This window comes from Octodon degus, unplaced genomic scaffold, assembly GCF_000260255.1.
Source record: "Octodon degus isolate 3935 unplaced genomic scaffold, OctDeg1.0 scaffold00224, whole genome shotgun sequence".
Taxonomy (NCBI): Eukaryota; Metazoa; Chordata; class Mammalia; order Rodentia; family Octodontidae; genus Octodon; species Octodon degus.
This window is the reverse complement of record NW_004524800.1, coordinates 423816-441750: the sequence shown is the minus strand read 5'-3', so window position 1 is coordinate 441750 and position 17935 is coordinate 423816. Positions and strand designations below refer to the sequence as shown.

Here is a 17935-nt window from a genome sequence, read left to right as displayed (position 1 = left end):
AGTGCGATGCTCAATTTCCAAGTTTCTGCACAGTTTCTGTGGTTTCTTTTGCTGTTGGTTTCTAGTTTCATTTCAGTGTGATCTTATAATATACATGGTAAAAAATTGACTTTTTTGCATTTTCTTAAATATGCTTTATTCACTAGTATGTGGAGAAAGTACCATAGTCAGCTCACAGGAATATGTATTCTGTTTGGTTTTTTAGGTAGAATACTGTATATATTAAGTCTATCTGTTTTTTCCATAATTTTATTGAGAAACAAATAGCAATGAGACAGTTTTAAACCAAATTGGTAGGACAGTTTCAATAATTAACACATTGCATACATTCTTCCTAGTGGTTAATTGCTGTACAAGATGCGGACATGATATCCTATTTACAAACACTATTAGAACAAATCCCTCTATTCATTAAGAGAATATGGCTATCTATCCTAACCACTTTGAATACACAGATATAAAATGGACATTCATCCGTATTCTCTTTTTTGTTAAGTTTCATTGTTTGAATATTATAATTGTATTAACTCAGCAAAATATTTTAAAAGAGTCCAGTAGTCCATAATAGTATTGGGTCTTCCACTTCATTGGCAATGTCAGAAACTGTTGATCAGAGTCCCCTACAGTTCAACATAACAGCATGGCTTTACTTCTTATACTTCGTTTTTATATTTTTCTGCTGGATGGTTAAGACCAAGGTAAAGCAGGACCTATGCAACAAGAGTTGTAGCTTTTGGGTCTGATAAGGTCAGTGAAATCCCCTCAGGATTTATGCTGAGATCCTGTACCTCAGATTGTAGAACCTTTGTCAGTGTCAGCCATGTGGATGAGTCACGGCCATTGCTTGGCCAATGTGCTCTCTGTGAAAGCCTGAATGTTTTATCTCCATGTGACTCTCCATAGGCACACTCTACATCTTCAATCACTTTCCTCTTTGGCTTCATAATCTCCTTGATCAGAAAATTTGGGACACTACCGAGTTACATAACGTTACAGTACAAGTTCTCATATGTCCTGAGCCTTAATTGACCTTGGAAGGCTAGGGCCAAAATGTTGGCTTTCCTTGCGGCCCTCCTTTTTCTCTAAGTTTTGTCTGCAAACTTAGGATGCTAACCCTCCAACAGAGAAGTTTATTGTTATTACCATACAACCTAGGGTATTTGCCCCAAATGTAGGGGTAAAAGGTGAGGCTAGAGGGCTGATGATGCTGATATGAAAGGAAGTTGGGTACTGTATTTATTTCTTATTTTATACAACTCTTGCTCTTTATAAAAGTGGTTATAGTCATGCCCATAAAAGTGTAATCCATGGGATTTGACATGAAACACTTTGTAGTTATTTAAAGGGGTCTTTTAAAAATTATAATACAAAGGCCTGTGCTTTATAAGAAGTCCTCCAATCTTCATTATGATAGTAAGGCTTACTTTCAATACAAAGACAAAGTGTTTGAGAGTTATGAACCGCTGGATTTAGCAAACATCATTTTATAGTTGCCTTTTGCATCCTTTTTGGTTTTGGGATCTACTTCATCAGGGTGCTCAGTAGCTTGGAGTTGTGTAGCAGATTCCTCTTTTTCTGACTCTGAGTCACTTTCAGAATCATCCGGACTTTCAGGATTTGGGAGATCATCATCATCTCCATCACCATCTGCAGCTGCATCGGCCCATCGTGATCTTTCACCTCACTAAAGCCAAGTCCACAATGTTGTCAATATATTTCTGATAATTAACTGTCCATACTTTGCTGATATTGAGACTCCAGTTCTTCATTAATTTTCTTATCTTCTTTCCCTGTTCAGAAAGGCGATGCTGATTTGTAATCTCCTATAACATGACGACTGGTGTGCTCCTTCTTTCCTGCACCCATTAAGTAGGAGGAACTTTTGTTTTCTCACTTCATTGCCCAAGGTTGCTGCCTCCCCATTACTAGATCCAAGATCATAGTCTGGGGAAGCTGAACGTTTCAAGCTGGTGCCAGTGAAACTACCTGGCAGCACTCTTGGTTGCTGGAATCCCGGCAGGAAATGCTGAACAAGCTTGCTGTTCTCCTTTGGCCAGACACTGGCAGCCACTAGCCCCAGCAATGTGGCTGCAGAATGCAGAGACCCTTAAAATACATTTTTTAAAAAAGGTAAAAAGAGAAAAAAAGAGACAAGAACAAAACTTTAAGGTTTCTTGAAAACAAGCGATAATATGTAATCACATGTCCAGTCTTACAGAACTATCTGTTAATCTGAGAAAAAGATTTGATGATAAAAGTAGATAATATATCAACCATTTTTAATCAGCTATTCTTGTTTTGAAAATCTGTAACATATATATTGCTGTATGTTACCTTGTTTCTGTCTTTGTTTCTGATCTTTTTGTTCTTGCTGTTGCTTTTTCTTTTCAAAATAAAATAAAATAAATGTAAAGAAAAAAATCATGACCACCAAACCAACATTCCATAATATGCTCCCGGATATTCTAGAAAGAGACAATGAAGCTAAGAATGCGAAAATATCTACAAATACAAAAAATTAATGCCAAGATATCTAATAAAATGAACACCAGATAGGGAAAATAATTAAGTAGAAGGAAAAGAAGGCAAAACAACAACAGGAAATGAATACAATGACAGGAATAAATCAGTACTTGTCAGTTTTAACTATCAGCGTGGTAGCTGTCCCATCTTTAGTTTTCCTTTCAGACTTTTCTCTTACAAAGGTTCATGTGATACTGTGAGATGTTCATGGACAACATTCCTTAATTATACTTCGCTAAAGTAGAACTACTTATCATGAATATTTCTGCTTCCCATCACAGTCTAAAGTACTACTAGTAAAAGACTAGATACTTAGTTTACTCTTACTGATTCAGCTCTTCTCTTTTAGACCAAAGTAACATGAGAACAATTATACTAACACCCATTAGGATGAAATTACAGCTGTCATACCTTTGGATTGTTATGATCCCAGTCTTTATATAATTTAAATTACACTGTATGTTAGTTTTTTAATAAAATTTGGCCAATTTTTTACAGAAGAAATTATTTCTTTAATCATTTAGTCCTATCTATTTAGAAATATAAAAAACTGGATTTCTTAAAGGTAATATGTGACCAAATTTCATTTTTTTCTCCTTGAGGTCTAAATAAAGAGAATGCAGTTTCAAAAAAGTTATTTTAAAGACAGCAGAGTTAAAACTGGTATGACATTAGAAACAGTACACATTTAGAAGACCAAGATAACAGGTATTGAAGCACGGTTTTTGTAGCACACATTGCTGCCCTTGCTGTACTTACTTAGATTGCAGATATCAGCATACAGAGTTAGTTAAGGTGAAAACTCTACACATTAACTGTTATTCTCAAAAATGACTTTCTTTAGGCTTTCTTAAAAAAACCACAGAATTATCTTAATTTTCCATCAATTTTGAAAAATCATTGTGCACGATATAACAGTCTGGACTGAAAGTTGTGTTCTTTAACAGTTTGAAACCCTTTATTCCATGCTCTCCTTGTAATTTGGATGAGTTTTCCTTTGTAAGTGACTTGTTGTGTTTCTCTGGAAGCCTTTAAGAGTCTGTTCTTTTGTTGTCTTTCTGGTATTTTAGTTATTATGTGGTATGGAGTGCTCTTTTTTTTTCCTCATCATGCCTATTGAAGGTTCTATATGTTTTGATTATCTATGTTAAATTCTTTTTCCACGTCTGGAAAGCATTCTGCTATTACTCCTATAAACATAATTTTTAAATTTTTTTTTGTATTTTAGGCAAGGGTCTATAGGGTATTCAGGGTCTCACTACTAGTTCAGACTCATAGTGTTCCGTCTGTTTACAGCCTTCCAAGAGGTGTAACAATTCCCAGGTCCCTGCTCCTGCTTGCAGGTGCTTTAATCCGCTGAACTATTTGGCTGACCATCGAAACAGTTATTCATATTACCAGATATATGCATGTAAAATTGGAAGAAGAAAGAAAAAATATATATAAGAAATTAAGAAGAGAAAAAGTACAAACAATTGAAAAAAGGAGATGAAACAAATTAAGCGTTAACTGCTCTTTTCCACAGACCAACAGAAATGCACACTACAAGGGCCAGTGAAATAACTCAGTGGATTAAAAAGCCTGCAAGCAGGTGCAGGGACCAAGGGTTTGATCCTGGGGCCTGCTATGCCAGACCTGCACCGTGGGTGTGCTGAGACAGCAATTGAGACTGGGCGTGGTGAGGTGTGCCTGTAATCCCAGTTCTTGGGAGGCTGTAAACAGGCTGATCACTATGAGTTCAATCTAGTAGTGAGACTGTGAACACCCTGTAGACCCTTCCCTAAAAGTACAAAAAAGAAACAAATTTTTTTGAATCTTTTATATTGTCTTCCAATTTTTCATCCTCTTTGAGTCATGTATGAGTTCTTGGATCCATTTTTCTTGTCACCTTGTTGTTTTTAAGGCATGTCTTATTAATTGCTCACTGACCACAGTTCTAGACTGTAGATCTGACACACTACCTTCATATTGGTTGCTTCTGCTACCCATAGTTCCAACCATGTTTTTAGTCACCTGAATTTTGTCTTTTAACTTCACTAACTGTTTCTTAATGTTCTCTAAAGTTGGGAATTATTTGTTTCATTATCACCACTATGTGATTAGTTATCCAGCTCATGATTTCCTCTCCTTCCCTGTCCTCTCTACTAATTTTGGAGGAATTGGGAATTGGGAATTTGGAGTTTCTGAAGACATTTTGGTGATTTCTCTTTTCATGTTTCTAAGGTTTTGTTCATTTGTTTCTTTGTCTGTTGTGCTAGGGTTTGAAAATTTTTTGTCCCCGTGCCCCATTCCTTCCCCCAAGCACTTCAGATATTGATATGGATAGAAAAAGAATTTCCATCCAATACTGCATTCCTTTGTGTATAGTAGTAAATTCTGCAACAACACTAGCAGAAAATGTCAACTGGATGCAGTATTGACAAACCCTAGAAACCACTCAGGAGCAACCCTTTACCAAAAAAATATAACTGATTTTAGTGAATGCAATTAACAACCACCTTATATTAACTGATAGTGATTCAGAGCACTTATTTCTTCTGGATTTGGCAGTAGTGTCAGAGCTCCAACATATCCATACACTATGTACATTCCTCTTCTTTTATTAATTTTATTGAGGAAAAAGTAGCAATGAGACAGTTCCAAAACAGGTTAGTAGGACAATTACAATAATTAATATATTGCATATTGCTTTCTTCATAGTATTTATTCATAGTACAAGATGAAGACATGATATTCTGTCCAAACATTATGAATACAAATCTTTCTTCTCATTAAATTAAGAGAAAATAGATGTATATCTATCCTAACTATTTTGTATATACAGAAACAAAATGGTCCTTCATTTGTATCCCCGTTTTGTTTAGTTTTGTCAGAGATGGGTACTCCATTGCCATTTAAATATTGTAGGTGTGTGAATTCACAAAATAATCCAATGTAGTCCAGTAGTCCATAATAATAGTGGGTTATCAATAAGACTAGCAATGTCAGAAGTCATTGACTCGAGCCTTTTACAGCTCAGCATATTAATATGGCTTTACTTTTTAAAAATGATTTTATTGAGAAACAAAGCAATGAGACAATTTCAAAACTGATTATTAGCAGTTTCAAAAATTAATACATTGCATATTATTGTCTTAGTGGTTATTCATTGTATAAGATGCAGACATGATATCTTGTCCACAAACACTATCAGAACAAATCTCTCTATTCATTGAATTAAGAGAATGCAGCTGTATATCTATCCTAACTATGTTGAATATATAGATACAAAATGTTTGTTCATTTGTATCCCCCTTTTCTGTTTGGTTTTCTCAGAGAAGGGTATTCCATTGTCATTTAAATACTGTAGGTGCATGAATTCAGCAAAATATTCCAATATAGTCGAGTAGTCCATAATGTAGTGGGTTTTCCATAAGACTGGCAATGTCAGAAGTTGTTGGCTTGACTCTTTTATATTCAGCATATTAATATTGGTTTACTTTTTAATGCTTTGTTTTTATACTTTTCTGTTGGACGGTTAAGACCAAGATAAAGCAAGACCTATAAAACAAGAAATGTAACTTCTGTATCTGACAAGGTCAGTCAAATCCCCTCAGAATTTACCCTGAAACCTTGTAATAATATCATTAAGCTTCTCTTCTGGAGGGTTAACAACTTAAGTTTTCAGACCAAACATTGGAAAAAAAGAAGGACTGCAAGGACAGCCAACCTTTTGGCCCTAGCCTTTCAAGGTCAGTGAAGACTCAGGACATAGAAGAACCTGAGTATAACATTCTATAACTCAGTGGTGTCCCAAATTTTCTGATCAAGGAGATTACGGGGCCAAAGAGGAAAGTGATCGATGATGTAGAGTATACCTAAGGATAGTCACATGGAGAGAAAACATTCTCTCAGGCTTTCACAGAGAGCAAATTGGTCTAGCAATAGCCGTGACTCATCTACATGGCTGACACTGACAAAGGATCTCCAAACTGCAGTATGTGCATTCTTCTTCAGGACTACGGACCCCTCCAACAATTACTTCTACTGAACCTGGCCACCCATAACAGAATACAGATACGAGATCTTCCTGGACTGAGGCCAGGCCTCCCAAGGGGTTCTAGGATATTCCTATTTGGCTCTCACCTTCTCAAGTCTATCTGCCAAAGCTGTCTCTCACCAGGTCTTTGTAGCATGATATGACTTCAGCCTTGAATTGAAAGTGCTCTTCTGGGTATTATTCTCTTCTTTGATCATGTCAGACTATTGATTGTCAGCTCTGTTGCCCTATGTTGTGAAGAGCCCCAGTACTGAGATGTACCACCCAGAGTGTGCAGTTCCTGGGTCCTCCTGAGTCTAGCAGAAGTATCTGGTGGATAGGGGCACTGGGCTCTGGTGAGATGCATATTCCCAAGTACTCCTTGGTCCAGCACTGGAGCAAAAAGGCTGTATGGGCTAGGGGCAGCAAGACACACTTTTATGGGACCTCTACCTTTCATTTTTAAGTTATTTTCTGATTGCTTTCATAAACTACAAATTAAAGTTAAGCTTTGTTTTCTAATCCTATCTTAGAATCTTTATCCTATAATAAGATTGTTTAACCTATATACATTTATTGTCGTCGTTTAGTCTTACTTCTATTACTATTTTTGAATCTCTCATATATATATATATATATATATATATATATATATTCCCTGGGAATATGTCTATATCAAAATCTCAGAATAAATATAATGGACATTATTATGAAAAAACATGTCTGAAGTTGAATACCAGAATCTCTAGATTAAAAGGCATTACCTAGTACCAGTGAAACTCAAAAGATGTGACAGACAGCTGTACAATCACCAAGATGTATTGAATTTCAAGAATACAGAAAAAAAATTGGAATCCTGTTTAAAAAATTCCCAGGACGACAACAACAAAAAGCAAAACAGGTTACTTCTAAAGAAAACAAAAATTAGCATTAGCATCTTCTGTAGTATTATATGTCATAAGATAATGGAGTGGCATTTATTTTTTCCTGATAGAAAAATTTTTGAGCACAGAATTTTGCACTATGACAGTGCATCCTGAAAGTGTTCTCAGAACTCTTGTGATAAAGTGAAACTACAGAAATATACAGAAGGATATACACCAGAATAGTAGGTTCCATTATTTTCAGATAGTATAAATCAGAAAAAAGAGACAAAAACCAATTCCCAAAATTTGTACTTATCAATAAAGAAAGCATTAGACTATGATGTCATTTGTGAAAATTACATACATATGTATGTATATACAAAATAAACCTCATGTCTTGAGACAGTAGGATTTTAGATATTTCTAACTACTTTTTGCCACATCCATGAACATATGCATACACCGTTAGAAACCTATAAGTACCACACTGACACCTCCAAGTATACATTGCTTAGTTTCAAGTTCAACAATCTACAAGCCTCAAAGTTACAGAAAAGAAGCCAGAGTCATAAGCCATTTTGACAAAAGATCTTTGTTTCCATTTCCTTGCTTGATTCAGGAAAGCTTCTGTGCCCATGGCCAGACTTACTAGTACTACTTCAACATGATATTTTCTATATTAGAGTGTGCTATCTTCCCTTCTATCTGTGCCTCTTCCAAGTGAGGTAGCATTTGTTAGTACTAGGATTTTGTCTATTTTTAAAAGGTTTAGACTTCTTTGAGTTGGGAATTTCAGGATAATATTCAATTCTTTCGATTTGTACTCTGCCTTAACTTTTGTAAAATTTTGTCATTCCATTTCAAGTAAGACTAGCTTTCTTTTTTCTATTTCTAACATTCTTGGTCCTTTCAGAATACCCCTATTTCTTAGACTGAGTTCCTTTTGCCCCTTTACTTATAAGCTGTGTGTATACAGAGGCTACTTTACCTGTCTAAGATTCCAGTCTTTCTAAATAGGAAGACTTGCTACAAAGATGTTTACTACCACAGTTAGGAGACCCTGTAATAATCAACCAATCTCATCGCCTTCAGATTGCCAGTACCATCAGACCACATTTAAAGTAGAAAGAAGCTTTAAAAGCCTCTGCTCATCTTTAATACTGACCCCAAAAGACCTCAGTATCATACCCTCCCAACCCATCAATATTTTAAGGAATCTAAATTAAAGACTGTTTTCAAACTCTTAATTGCAATGCATTACTTTCAATTTTCATAATGGCTAAGGCCAAATTTAGCTCCTGGGCATTGCTTAGGTTGTCCCTAGTCAGAGAGAGGTAAAGGCTGTTAAAACCTATAATCTTAGTTTCAATCTGCACTCGTAATTTTCAAGAATGACAGTGCTGACAGGAAAATGCCTGAAAAGACATCAACCTCTGTATCTCAGAACTCTCCAAAAGGCACTTGTTGGCATATTTTGACAAAAGGGCCTCAGTAATAACACAATGAGGCAAGATTTCACATGAATAGTACACACTCCTGCTTGGCTCTAACTTTCTCAAATTCAGGCTTCCGTGCACTCTCTAACCCTCAACTTTCACCTCACTGACATCATTCCCCTAGGCATGGAATAGCAGAAGACATAAGAACACTTCATCCAAATTCAACATTAGTGAGAGAGATGGGTTACCTACTAATACACTGTATGAAGTGCTATAGTGTAAAACTTTTGAGAAGTGAACAACATGAACCCCAACTAGCTTGGTAAGTTTAAATTATTTTATTTTATTTTCTTATTCCATTTTATGGAAAAAAGTAAAACAAAATTTCACAACAGAATAATAGGAAAATAACAATAATTAATACCTTGCATGTTGTTATCTTTAAAGTAGTTGCTCAAGGTACAAGATAAGGGCATAAAAAATTCTTCAACCAGTATTAGACAAAACCTTCCATTTGATGATCTAAGAGACACCAATAGTATAAACTGACTTGCATTACTCCCTTTCCCCTTCCTTCCTTTCCCATCTCCCACATCCTACTTTCTTTTATCCTTTTCAATAATTTCTTCCAATTTCACAATATCTATTGTATATTTTGGGCTTTATTTACTCTTTCAGTTTCTTACACAAGGGAGATAATACAATCTTTACGCATGTCAAATCATTTTAACTCAGACTAGTTATCACAAGCTATTGTAGTAGTGATCAATTTGTGCCTTTGCAGAAGTAGTAGATGTATAAGATCACCAAAATATTAGGGGGAAACCATATTAAAAAGTAAACAATGAAGTCCAAAGAGCTTCTCTTTCTCTTACTCCTGTATAAAATCCGAGGCTCACAGATCTGCCAAATAACTTTAAATTCCCAGCATAGGAATAAAGTAAAATCATTATTTAAGGCTTTGGGACCTTAGGGGATTTGTTTGCTGTGTCAAACCATTTCTCAGAAAAACAAAAGCTAGTATGACCACCACATCTTTTGAAAAATGCTTTCTCCCTACCTATGATCGTTCTGTATGCTCATATCTCACAAATGACATCAGATATACTAAAACAATTATACTATTTTGTATTAAATTTATTGGCACAATTTAGATATACACCATGATCATATTCATCGTAGGGAACTTGTACCTGTATAGGACATGTCTTAGTTTCTTTTTCTCCCCATTTCCTTCCTCTCCTTTCAACCACATTCCCTCTCCTTATTTACAAAGATTATTTCCATTTTATCCTTTTTAGTCCTTTTTTCCCTTTTTCGTTCCTTCCTCTTCCACCCCACTCCCTATTGCTTTTGAACAATTTCTTCTTCTTTCACAATAGCCATTATATACTTTGATTCTAACTCACATTGTTAGTTTCTCACACTACAGAAGCAATGCAATATTTGTGTGTGTGTGTGTGTGAGAGAGAGAGAGAGAGAGAGAGAGAGAGAGAGAGAGAGAGAGATTTACTGCACTTAAAGAGTATGGTCTCAAAGTAGATCCATTTAGTTATAAATGTCTCTATTCTTTTCTATGGCTGAGAAGTACTCTATTATACAAAAAGTGTATTTTGAACCATTTATGAGTTTATAAGTTCTTCCCAAGATGTAGCTATTAAAAATTGTACTTAGGAATAAATCTCACAAAGGAAATAAAAGATTATACAGTGAACATTGCAGCATGTTGAGAAAAGAAATTGTGAAAATGGACTTACTCTCAAAATTGTTATACAAATTCAATGTGATCCCCATCAAAATACCATCAGTATATCTCATAGATCTAGAGGAAACATTCCTCAAACTCATCTGGAACCAGAAGAGACCCAGAATATCAAAAGCAGTCTTGGGAAACAAAGGAAAGGCAGGAGGCATCACAATCCCTAACCTGAAATTAAACTATTAAGCTATTATGATAAAACCAGCATGATACAGGCAAAAAAAAACACACAAAAAAAAACAGAACTTAGGATCAATGGAACAGATTAGAAGATGCAGGCACAACTACAACCACAGTAAGCCAGCTTATCTTTGCCAAATGGATGAAACACATTCACTGAAATAAACACAGCCTCTTTAATAAATGGTGCTGGAAAACCTGGCTTTTCACATGACAAAAGCTAAAACTAGACCTATGCCTATTACCATGCACAAAGCTACAGTCAAAATGGATCAAATATTTAAATATTAAAACAGAATTACTAACTCTTCTGGAGGAAAATGTAGGTAGAAATCTTAAAGACAAAGGTGTACATAAAGTTGATTAACAAAAATCAGACTGCATGGGAAATACTTCAAAGAATCAACAACTGGGATCTCACCATTTTGAAAAGTTTCTGTATTTCAAAAGAAATTACCAACAGAGTAAAAAGAAAACCCATAAACTGGGAGAAATTATAGCCAAGTGTCCCTCTAACAAAGGCCTTCTATCTAGAACATATAAAGAATTTAAAAGAATCAGGTGCTCAAAATTCAAAGACCAAATACAAAAATTGGAATGTGAGATGAACATACACTTCTCAGAGGAAGAAATACAAATGACAAATAAATCTATGAAAAAAGATTCAACAACATTGGTCATTTGAGAAATACAAATTAAAACAATGCTGAGATTCCATCTCAATCCAGAAAGAATGACTTAACATTAAGAAGCCAACCAATACCAAATGATGGAGGAGCTGTGGGGGAAAAGAAACCCTCATGCACTGTTGGTGGGAGAGCAGACTGGTACAACCTTTACAGAAATCAGGGTAGAGATTTTTTCAAAAGCTAAGATTGGAGGTCCCATTCAAGCCAGCTATTCCCCTCCCAGGTATTTTTCCAGGAAAATTAAAAACCTCATGTCTTAGTTACTCTTCTCTCAATGCTAGGACAAATGCCTGACACTCAAAATGAGGGAAGGAAAGGTTTATTTACCCACAGTTACTGGAGGTTTTATAGTTTAAAACTGCCTGAATTATGTAGCAAGACCCAGAGAAGAGGCTGGGGCACCAACGTGTCCAGGATGACCCATTCCATACCTCCAAGAGAACCTGCAGGCTTGGGGGATTGGGTAGAACGCATGCTGCCAGTTTATCAGTTGGAGCCTCTCTGGCCCTGCCCCTCAAGCTACTCACTGCTCCGCCAGCTGGGTCTGCCCCATGGCTCACATGAGACTTTGGGGGGAACAACTAGACACAATCCATAACACCTCATATCACAGTGATATATGTGCACCCATGTTTATAGCAGCACAATTTATCATAGCTAAATCTTGGAAACAACAAAAATGTCCATCAATTGAGGAATGGATAAAGAAGATGTGGTATTTTTTTACACAAGGTGCCAACATCATATTATCTCCTTAGTGTGAGAACCTGAAAGTGAAAATAAAATCTGAAGGAAACAGTAGATACTGGGGAAAAGGAAGGAACTTGTTCAAAAGGAAGGAATTACTGAATTGAGAAGCACAGGAGAGGGAGTCAGGGAAACAGATATATCTATATATGTAAACAGGATGGTTAGGACAACTACTGTGGCTTTCTGATGTCTATGAAAAGGAGTAGTTAATGTTTAATTTGTTTTATTTTCTTTTTTTCAATTATTTTACCTTTTTCTCTCTTCTTACTTTCTTATACATTTTTTCTTTTTCAATTTTTCATGCATATATCTTGTCATATGAACAACTGTTTTGAAGATAACACTATGCAATACAACAAATATTGTGAAATTCATATTTCATTTAGTGAAATTCTGTATCATCTGTAATTTTTCTGTTTTACTACTACTTAATGCTCTATTTAAAAATAAATTAATGAAAAAACATGAGTATGCATATACTGCACTGGTATGATGTTTTTAATTCTTTAGAGAAGATACCAAAAAGGGGAGTAACTGCAGTGAATGAGACCTCTAATCCTATATTTTTGAGGAATTTTCACACTGATTTCCACAGTCATTGCATCAGTCCATATTCACATCAACAGTGGAGCAGGGTTCCTTTTCTCCACAGCCTCACTGGCATTTGTTATTAGTTGATTTCTTGATGATAATGATTTTCTCCAGAGGTGGAATATCTGCACTGTTTTAATTTATATTTCTCAAATGATCAGTGATGTTGCACATTTTCCATACATTTTTCATATATTTGCTGTTTGTACTTCTAAGAATGATTCATTTCAGATGTTCATTTATGAACTGGTTCTTCAAATTTGGGGGATTCTATTTTTTTCAATTCTTTATATGTTCTAGATATTAGTCATTTGTCTGAAGAACAATTGAGTAAGTTTTATTCCTATTCTTTGAGTTGTCTTTTTACTCTGTTGGTGATTTGTTTTGCTGTTCAAAACTGTAATAAGACAAGATCTTAGTTGTTGATTCCTTATATTTCAGATGCCATCAGGGTTTTGTTCTTGAAGTCTTTACCTATGCTTATTGTTACAGAAAACAGACTGAACACAGGAATAAATGTCACAGAGAATTGTGACAGGCAGTTTATTACACCTGAGCACCTGACTGTAATCTGCCAGAAATTGTCAGAGCCACTCCCAGTGGGGTTTGGGGGCTTTTATAGGGAGATAAGTGGGAGGTACAGACACATTTGGCATATTATGATTGGAGGATTGGGTGACATCACGGGATGTCAAGCAATTTTAAACATCTCACGTCACACTGCAAGGCCATCAGTTATACAAGGACAAACTAAATTACACTGTAAGGCCACCAGTTAAACAAGCATAAGTTACACAAAGAAAGAGGGTTCTGTTATTAGGCTTGCATAGGCATGTCTGCTTCATTTCAGGGCATTCTTTGTGGCTTTTACTTAAAATTTTGATCTCCCTTTACTATGTCTTGGAGAGCTCTACAGATCATCTCTTCCTGCAGATTCAATGTTTCTGTTTTACTATTTAGATTTTGATCTATTTTCAATTTAATTTAGTTCATGGTGATACTGTTATTCTTCTACATGTAGAGCACCCTTTTTTTCCAGCACCACTTACTAAAAAGGCTATCCTATTTCCAGAGAATATGTTTAGCCCCTTTTCAAAGATAAAGTATGTAAGTATGTTTGAAGCTGTTTATGCATCTTCTAGTCTGTTTCATTGATCCTCAGGTCTGCTTTTGCAAGTACTTTTTTAATCACAGTAGCACTGTAGTATTATTACAAGTAAAGGATTGTGATTCTCCCTGCCTTGTCTTTGTTGTTCAGAATTGTTTTTGCTATTCTATAAAATTCATATGTTTACAAATGAATTTTATGACTATATTCACTAGTTCTGTGAGGTATGCTAACAATATTTTGAGTGGAGTTGCATTCAATCTATATAAAAATGTTGGTAGTATGACCATTAGCACTATGTTGTGTCCTCACCCCCAAAAGCAAAACAGAGAAAAGAAACAAATCACCTATAGAGGGAAGCCCATCAGAAGGATTTATTATTGTCCTTGTTTTCTGCTAAGTAATTTGAGACTCCGAGAAATAAGTTGTGAATGCAGCTAGCAACTGAAAACTGCATTATGAGGTCAAAAGGCAGATAAACTTTGATGATAGAAAAGGAGATCTGAAAAGACTCTGAACACTAGGGACCATGCTAGAATGGGAGAACTCATAGTGAAGATACTAAATAACTTGAAAGCAGTAAGTACCTACGCCCTGCTTTCAAGAAAAACAGGGGAAAATATATAGGCAAAAAAAAAAACAAAGTTCTATTCCATAGCTTTGTGGAAAGTTCGTTTTTTCAGTTTCCTTAAGAATATCCAAGTCATCATTTGACATGTATATTTCTAAAGTGTGTCATATTTTGCACTGGGCCTGCCAGTCTCTAAAGAAAGCAGTGCAAATGTGACCTGGTAGAAATTTAAAAAACTCGGTCCTGGGTATAGCACTACACTAAATGATAGCTACATGACTGTATAGATATTTTTTCTATCTGTTTACATACTGATAAAAGAAGTATAGAGATGTAGATTAAAAACATCAGAGGACCTGAGACAAGACAGCTTTTTTTTCAGGATTTAACAAAACCATTCACTAAATCTGAGGCAATGATCTAGTCTGTAAGGATGTAGAGGTGAATCTCTGTTCAAGTCACTTTGCATTACACTGATAGAGAAGATATAATCAAACAAGACACAAGCAAAAGATATCTGATTGTACTAGGCATAAATTAAATTTTTAGTCCTGACTGAATAAACTTGGGACAAGTGACTTCTCTACACTTTAGTCTTCTCATATTTAAAAGAATGCTAGTAGCTCAGTATCACTGTAAGATCAAAGCATGGAATGGAAAACTCATTGTAAACTATAAATTGTTTACAAAATTTTACCAAAAAGAAAGGAAAATCTTGTGACCACTTCATGGATGTGAGTAAACAAAGAAACTAAACATGTGACACATACTGTTCTTTACAAAGATAAGGTTGAAAGGAACATATTCATTGACAACATATAAATATAGACCAATAAATACAAACAAAATGTTCTTAGTAGGTAACTATGATTGAAAGAAGAAAATGAATTGAAGCTCAAGCTAAATAAGATAAAATTTCTATTTCACGTGCTTGGTTTTTTACTGGTAGACTTGATAAAACTTGCAAAAGCTAAATATCAGTAGGTTTCCTCAAAGTTTCCAACTACAATGAAGGCAAATCTTGATTTCTTTAAATCAAATTTGTCTCATGCAGACACTCGGAGTGTGCCCTATCACCATTTAGTGTGAAGAACTAAGCCCAGGATAAGAGAAGACAGATAAGAGAGTCTAGATTCATAGAGAAAGGGTGGAATCATAAACATATGTTTTGTAAGAGAAATTGGAACCCATAGTTGATGAGTACTAGGAGCAACTGGAGACTCATACAGACTCTCTCAAGCCTACCCTATGGTAACAGTATTAGCAAGTAGTTTAGGAACTTACTAAAAGAACAGGTGTTCAAGTCTTGTTTCTCACTTTTTTATCTTTCTGAGACAAAGTTTTACTATGCAGCCCAGCCGAGACTTGCACTCACAAAAATCCTCTTGTCTAAACATCCCACATGCTGTGATTACAGTCATTCCCCGACAAGAAAGCTCCTATGGTAGTGTTTTTCAACCTTAACTGAACATTAAAATCACCTGGTATGTTTTAAAACAAGCTTATGTCTATAGGCTTCTTCATAGATTTGGTTTTAATTGCTCTATGATATGGTTTAGCCTTGTTATTCTTCCCAGTACATGGTATTGTGTAGATAGACTGAGAATAATGCTATCTACAATGACTTAAATGGCCAATTTAAGATTTGACCTGAATAGCATTCTCCCTGTTATGTCCTTTTAGCTTTTCCAAGTGCTCATGGTATCCAGTAGGTTGCAAGTGAGACGATAGAATAAAAGGAGACATTTTATATTTGCCCATCAAAAGTCCCTTAATTTTTCTCCTCTGTTTATCTGTGACCTCTCTCTAGTTTATATCTCTATCGTATTATGCCCCAAATAAGTCACATATCACCAGTTGAATACAATATTTCAGTACCAAAAACTAGGTCTCAGGACTTAGATGCTTCTGTTCCAACAGGAATCACAGAATGTTTTCAAAGTCAATATTCATGCAATCTTTCCCAATCCCCCAGATAGTGTTACCTTGTGAATGAATTATTGAAAACAAGAGATAAGAAGACTATGAATGAAGAAAAAGAAAGGGAACAGTACAAACAAAAATACAAAAAATATTTTTTCTCATTCTCAAACAAAAGAGAAGTAAAACTCCCAGGAAGAAAAAACAAATTAGAGCAGATAAGGACCTCAGAAATCATCTAATGCAGATTCTCACAGTTATCCTTACAGATCCATTGAAGTACTGTTCTTTTTTTATCAATTTATGTATTTTGGACAGAGTCTCACTACTCACCTCAGACTGGTAGTGATCCTCCTGTTTTCAGCCTCCTCAGCGCTGGTATTACACGCATGCACCATACACCCAGACTTGGTCCTGGGCTCAGGGTGACCAGGCATGCAGCCAGAGCTTTATGCAGTGCCCGGATCATACCCCAATCCCTATGCTTGCCTAAGCAGGTGCTTAGTCTGCTGAGCTATCTCACCAGCCCTTATTGAGGTAGTTTCCAATATGAAGATTTCTGAGTCACATCTATGTTCAGTAAAATAAAGAAAAAGAAAGAAACAAAAAACCTTACACATTTTAAGGAGATTACAATTTAGAATTAAAACAGAAAAAATTACAAGGGATACATATTTTCACTTAATAAAGTAATATGAATTTCACAGCATTTGTTGTAATACATAGTGGTGTCTTCCAACCAGTTATTCATATTACGAGATATATGCACGTAAAATTGGAAGAAGAAAGAAAAAAAGAGAGAAATGTATAAAGTACAAACAACTGAAAAAAGGAGATGAAACAAATTAAGCATTAACTGTTCTCTTCCATAGACCAGCAGAAACGTACAGTACAGTTGTCCAAATCATCGTGCTTACATACCTAGATAGTTTCTTTCCTCCACTCCTTCTCCTGTCCTTCTCCTTGACTCAGTAACTCTTTCCTTTTGAATAAGTCCATTCCCTCTTCCGAGTATCTATTGTATGCTTTAGATTTCATTCTTCTCTTTCAGGTTCTCAAACTAGGCAGATGTTTGCACATTGGGTCTGATTCATTTCCATCAAGAATATGTTCTCTACTCGGGACCCCTCCAACTCTCTGGACTCATCAAAGGCCAGGCTTGTGAGTGCGAACTTTCACCACGCTTTGGGAACCCATCCAGACCCAGCCCAAGCCCAGGTCCAGCAAGAGTGTGGGACAGCTTCTGCACTCCCCTGACCCCACTGGAGCCCTCCAGATGCAGCCCGAACATGGCTTGTCAATGAGAATTTCTATCTAACTCTCTTGAACCCACCAGACCCATCCAAGGCTTGGCATACAGGCCAGGGGAGAAACTGCATGTGAAGTCCCTACAGAGAGGCTAGGGGACAGAAACACCCAGCTTACCTAGGAGCAGAATATCTTGACAGAGGGACACAACCATTTCATTTCCAAGGTCTACAGCAGGAAGAAGCTAAGCACAGCAGACAGACCCAGGCCACG

General features: G+C 35.9%; 1 pseudogene; it reads right to left on the bottom strand.

Annotated features, from left to right (window-relative positions):
* Positions 1-1395: 1395 nt before the first annotated feature.
* LOC101570634 lies at positions 1396-11948 on the bottom strand (annotated as a pseudogene).
* Between the last annotated feature and the right edge of the window lie 5987 nt (positions 11949-17935).